We start from the raw sequence: 6000 nt of genomic DNA, 5'->3' as shown, positions 1-6000 counted from the left end.
AAAATGGTGTCGCCGACGCGGACTTGTGTATAGATTTATTTTTATTTATTTTAATTATTTTTGTTCTTCTTTACGTTTCTGGGTTTTTTGTCTTTTTCTTTCAGATTTTGGAAGTTTGAGCGAAAGAAAATTTTTCCAAAGTTTTTGGTGAATACTTAAAGATTGGAGTAAAAGGCAAAGCGAAAGGGGCGAAAGAAGAAATTTTTTTTATTTTTTATTTTGATAAAAAAAAGAGAGAAAAAAAGAGAGATATTTGTATTTTTTTTTAAGACTTTATTTTTCTTTTGCACTTTATTTTTTTTATGGACTTTGGACTTTAAATTTTGGGACATTATTTTTTTATACCCTACGGAAGGGTACCCTTAAATATAAACTGTGTGCAGGGAAGGACGACGATTACAATATCGTCTCGGCCCCTCGGGTTCGCACACTGACACCGGAGTCAGTGGCCCGAGTCGACTTCAACGGTTCATCCCCCGTCTGGTACGGGAGGTAAGCTTTCGAAACACCCGCGAATCCCCTATCAGCGGGTTTACTGTATTCCTTAAGGTGATTTATTGATTGAGGACGAATTTGGGTTGTTTTTAAATTCCTAGTAAAGGGCAAGACCTGACCAATACAATATAAGGGTTCGGATTTCATCACCACTCCCTTCTTGCCCGCCTTAGGAAAACGAAACCTAACGCGAACCCAAGCTTAAAACTTGACTAGAACGAGACCGATAGGGTATCGCTCTTATCAGGAAAAAATTTCGAAGGATATTGGTTACTTTCTTAAGCACACCTCGAAGTTCATGATGGTTTCTGTGAGTTGAATGCGTGACTGCGCCGCCTTGTGATAGCGGTGAGGCCTTGGGTATCAAAGCTCCACTGAGCTTCCCTCGCCTCAATTCAACTTACTTTGACTCGGATTGATTCCAGAGGGGTTTGCTTAAATTGTAACGAATATCCTTTCGAAGGATTAGAAGCTGGTCTAGAAACAATCTAAGTGGAGCCATCATTCTTTTTGTTTGCTAGAAATCAGTAGGTTTGATTTGGTCGAGTCATCCTTGTTTGTGATTGTGTAGAATTCCCTTGCAATTAAGAATGTCGAACTGGTATGACAGAAGCCAATACAATGAGTATCGATCTGAATTTGAATATGGACATCATCATTTTTATGACCATGGTGGGAATATTAGTTGGGAACGCCAACCTTTTCAAGGTTATGGTTCATACCATGGTGAGCCCAATTACTATCCACACACGAATTGGTCTTACGAGCAAGAAAATCAGGAACACTGTAGTACTGGTTACTCGTTTTTGGAAACTAGTCATGATTATGATATTTCTGAACTTGTTCCTTCTCTAGAAGAGACCCAACAACGGATTGAAAGGACGTATAAACGTTTAGTTGCAATGAATAGTTCAAAAGAAGAGTGTACACGATATTCTGAGATGATAAACGAGAGTGGTGAACGTATAAGTGTTATGCTCAGTGAAATTCAGGCACGTCTAGAGGCAGAAAATGAAAAGTTGGCTAATGCTGCTCGAAATAATCTAAATTTCCAAAATAGGGTTTCTAATTCTACCCTTGATATCAATAGTGAATATTTGCCTAATTTAGAGGACGAGGCTAGAATAAAAGACACTAATTATTTAGATAAGGTTCAATCATCTTTGTACTATTATGATGATGAGGATAGTAGTAATGAAGAATCTGAGATATGTAGGCATAGTGATCAGGAATCTATTAATCCAATTGAGCTTTATAATGATTATATTATTTCTAGTTCATATCCAAATAATTTTTATGATTATTCACCTATTCAAAAGGACGAGGATTTGATTAGGGATACCACTGTTTTAGACGATGTAGTTTTTCCTTTTGATTACGAAGCCGATAGTGGTTTAGAGGAACGGGTTTATTACGAAAATGTTGTTTTAGAGTCTAGCGACTTAGAAACAATAGTATTAGATGAAGAAGATATACCCGTAGAGATGAGTAAAGATGCACTACCTGATAATAAATTAGAAGAATCAATTGACCATTTTCAAGAATCTAATGATCCAGAAATTAGGGAGATTGTAACTAGTCTATCTAGAGACACTGAAAACTCTAAGTTTGGGGGTGATTATCACCTTCCTAGTGCCTTACCTTTAACTCTCAGAAAGTCCCTTCACTTAGGACTTGATATCTCTGCCTCGACAATTTTACAAGATTACCTTCATACTCGTTTTCCCGAACCTAATGATGTCCAGGAAGAAGTTCAATCGTTAGAAACCCATCCTCTGGTTGATGTGGTTTGCCCAGGCTATGATTCCCAGATTGACTTTGTTTTCCCACCAAATAGTTTTCTTCCAACTGTGGGAACGTTTATATTCCAAATGTGTCGAATATTAAGTTGTGAGACTAAACCTAAATGCTTTAGGAAATTAGAATCGACACATTTTCTTAAGAATGATCACTACTCTCGTTGTGGTCAATTATGTAAGTCAAATCTTATTGACTTAGAGGATCCTCAGTTATTTAGGTTATTATTGTGCGCTTCTAAGATCATATTTGAGTTTTTTCAGACTCTAGGACCTAATGATTCGGATCCCACCTATGAAGAAACGCAACCAATGAAAATTTTCTATTTAGACCCTTTCATAGAACCTGAACCTGAACCACAATTAGATATAAATTTCTTAATCAGGAAACTAAGTAAGGGCATACTAGTCTTGTTCACTTTCTTGGTTCATTGCATTTTCCTTTGGTCAGCTCTATTTAGTTTTGAAGACCCACAGTTATTTCGACTGTTACTATATGATTCTACGTGGTGACTAATCCCTGCTTAGTCTGGATGAAGACTTTAAACTTAGCACTTCTTGGGAGGTAACCCAATATTCATGCGACACGGTAATATCTTTCCTTATCTCTTTTGCTTCATTGGTAACAGTTTCTCCTTGTTCATGTTTTTAATTTTATCTTTAGAACATTGAGGACAATGTTAGGTTTAAGTTTGGGGGTATGGGAGAAACTTTTTAGTTTCATAATAAATAAACTCCAGAGCCTAGAAATTTATGCTTATTTAGGATGGCACTAACAAATCTAACTGGATGGAAGCATTTTGGTTTGAGGAGTTGAGGGATCAATCTGACTAGATGGAAACATCTAAAGATTCTATTCATAAAAGCACAGAGCTCAGGTGTTAGAAATAACATGATAGTTTCGCCATATCTCGTTGAGTCCTTTTCATTTATGTTTCTATTTTTATTTTTAAACTATGTTTCTCTAGGTGATTAGGTGGGGCTCACGATTCAAGTTGTTACCACTGCTAGGGTAAAATAGAGTGACTGAGTATTGAAAGAAAAAAAAAATTAAAAAAAAAAGTTATGAAAAAAAAAATTAAAAAAAAAAAGTTTTAGACCAGACCATTTGACCAAACGGAATAAAATTCAATAAAGTCGGCCATTGGAACCCTTGTATATGCCAGTTGTGTTGACCTAGAGTTAGGATTATCGAACACTGGTTCCCTTGTATATGCCAGTGATTTGATATTAGTCAGACTATCTCAGTCATTTAGGATAGGTTTATTTTGGCAGTAGCCTTCAGACAGATATGAGAAACATCGTTCACCTAGTTAACATCAAAACCATCTATATTTTTTCTATATCCATCTCTTAATCTATCCATATGATTAGTCTGACTCCGATTATGATGTCCATCGTGAAACTATCTTAGTAGAGCTCTGTCACTTATATGAATTTTAGTATACTTGGGTGCAAACTCGTATACAACAATTGGAATTTCGCATCAGGGAACTTCCTCCTGTAATTAATAAGTATGCCAACCAAGGAGGTTCTTTAGTGCTTTCCAAGATTTTGCGTAGATAGTTAGGGTCTGGAGTAATGATTTTGTGGGTATATCTCTGGCAAGCCCTTCCGAGACTATAACTCGGCCACTAGGGCCACCTAGGGGTTTAAAGGCTTATTGCATATTCTAAATGCAATCGATGATGCCTGCAAAAGTGAGTTAGGATTTTATTTTGTAGTTTTGATTTGCTCGGGACTAGCAAATAATAAGTTTGGGGGTATTTGATAGACGCATTTATGTGTCTAATATATCTCATTTGTATATACTGTTAGTGCCCATTTTTGTACTTATTATGGTGTTTTATTTATTTATAGGTGTTTTTAGAGAAATAATCCCTTGCGGCGAAATTGGTTAAAAATGCGGCGTTTGGAGCTCCGTTGATAGCGTACCCCAGAAAAGCACCGGAAGCGTCCCAGAAATGTACCGGAGGAACCCAGAAAAATTACTATTTCCACCCCCAAAATTATTATTTCCACCCCAATTGCTAAAGGGACACCCGTACAGGATTAGGGGGAGGACACTTTTCTTCTCATAATTCAAATTTTGGAAAAAGACGGGAAAATATTTCTTCTCACTGGCAGTTGGGTCGATCGATTTTTGGAGGGGTTAGAGTTCGATTAAACCTCTGATTTTCAATGGGTATTTGTGATATGGATAGAGGAAGACATTTTGGGTGTTAGGATCGATCATAATTGGCTGGAATCATCGCAATCAAGAAATCATGAAGCACGTTCAAGAAATGAATATCACACGATCACATCAAATTTAGACGTGTACTCATGTGTTTGGAGAGTGTTGAATCAATTCTACAGCGTGTAAGATCATGTTTGGAGTGTTTATACATCATTTCAGCGCGTGGAGAGCTAATTAAAGGAAGAAAATATCCAAAAAATATTTTCTCTTTAAGCCGAGTAAAGATAGAATTATCTTGAGTTATGGCGTGATTAAATGAGGCTGAGGAGTATAAATAGATTTCTGGTATCACAGAGAAGGGGGATCAAGAGTTTGGGGGTCGAGCCAGAGCCGAGAGGAGCGAGAAATCGGGACTTGCAGGATTGTTCACCTGCTGCTGCTGAAGAAGAAGGAGGAGCTCAAGAACACGAAGAACGGACGGCCAAAGACGGTCGTTCTTCAACAGTTCCAGCAGCAGTAGAGAAGTGTCGCAGTTTAGCTGCAGTTTTCTGGCATCGTTTCTTTCTGGACGTGTTTTGTGAGTCTCAGAACCACTGTTTTATAACTTTTGACTCTTTTAATCATACTTTGAGCATCAAATATATATTTTGAGAACATGATTATTATGATTATCTAAACCCCAACACTAGGATGATGGAGGAAGCCGTTCTTTACACATATGATAATTATATTAATTCTTTTTTTGACTACTTGCACTTTTTATTAATCGATTTATGATTTTTCTTGATTGGTTGTGATATCGTACAATGATGTATGCTTGGTCGTAGTGCTTTTGATGCGTCATGCTAGTGATATACAATAAATATTCTAAAAATCTACCTTGGCAAGAATGAGAGTCCTTATGATTTGAGCTATAATTGTTTCGAATAAATATATGAATTGTGTGAATGATTAATGGTGGAATCCTGTGTCCTAGTGTCTCTTGATCCTGTGACAAATATTGTGTATATATTTTTATTTTTAAATCTTTACAAGTCCGAGCAACGGACTTTTACTTATCACTAAAAAAAAACTACAATCAACAGGTTCTTCACATGGAGAAATATTAACAGCTTTAACAAACTTATTCTTACCACAGTTAGGAAAATCTATTCCTTTATATCCCAACCCACGTTTATCATGAGGTTCTTTACAAGATCCCAGCATAGAAGACAGTTTTGTAGAGCTAGAACCGAATCTATTTAGATTCTCTTCCAGTGATTTTACCTTATTAAGAGCAACAGTGAGTTTGGTTTCCAAGGATTTTTCTTTGGTAAGAAGACTGCGTTCATTGTCATTGAAACACTTTTGTTGAGATCACATTTTGCTTCACTTACAGCAAGTCTCTCTTTTAATATACAGAGGTTACGCAGAAGATTATCACATTCAGAGTTTTTGAGCGAACCTCTTCTTCGTGGTCTTTGACGATAGATTGTAATAGTCTGTATCCACCATCATATCCTTTGAAGAGTTTTCTCAACTTTCTGTTTT

This window comes from Papaver somniferum, chromosome 3 (assembly GCF_003573695.1).
Source record: "Papaver somniferum cultivar HN1 chromosome 3, ASM357369v1, whole genome shotgun sequence".
Lineage (NCBI taxonomy): Eukaryota > Viridiplantae > Streptophyta > Magnoliopsida > Ranunculales > Papaveraceae > Papaver > Papaver somniferum.
The sequence above is the reverse complement of the archived record's forward strand: the minus strand, read 5'-3'. Positions refer to the sequence as shown.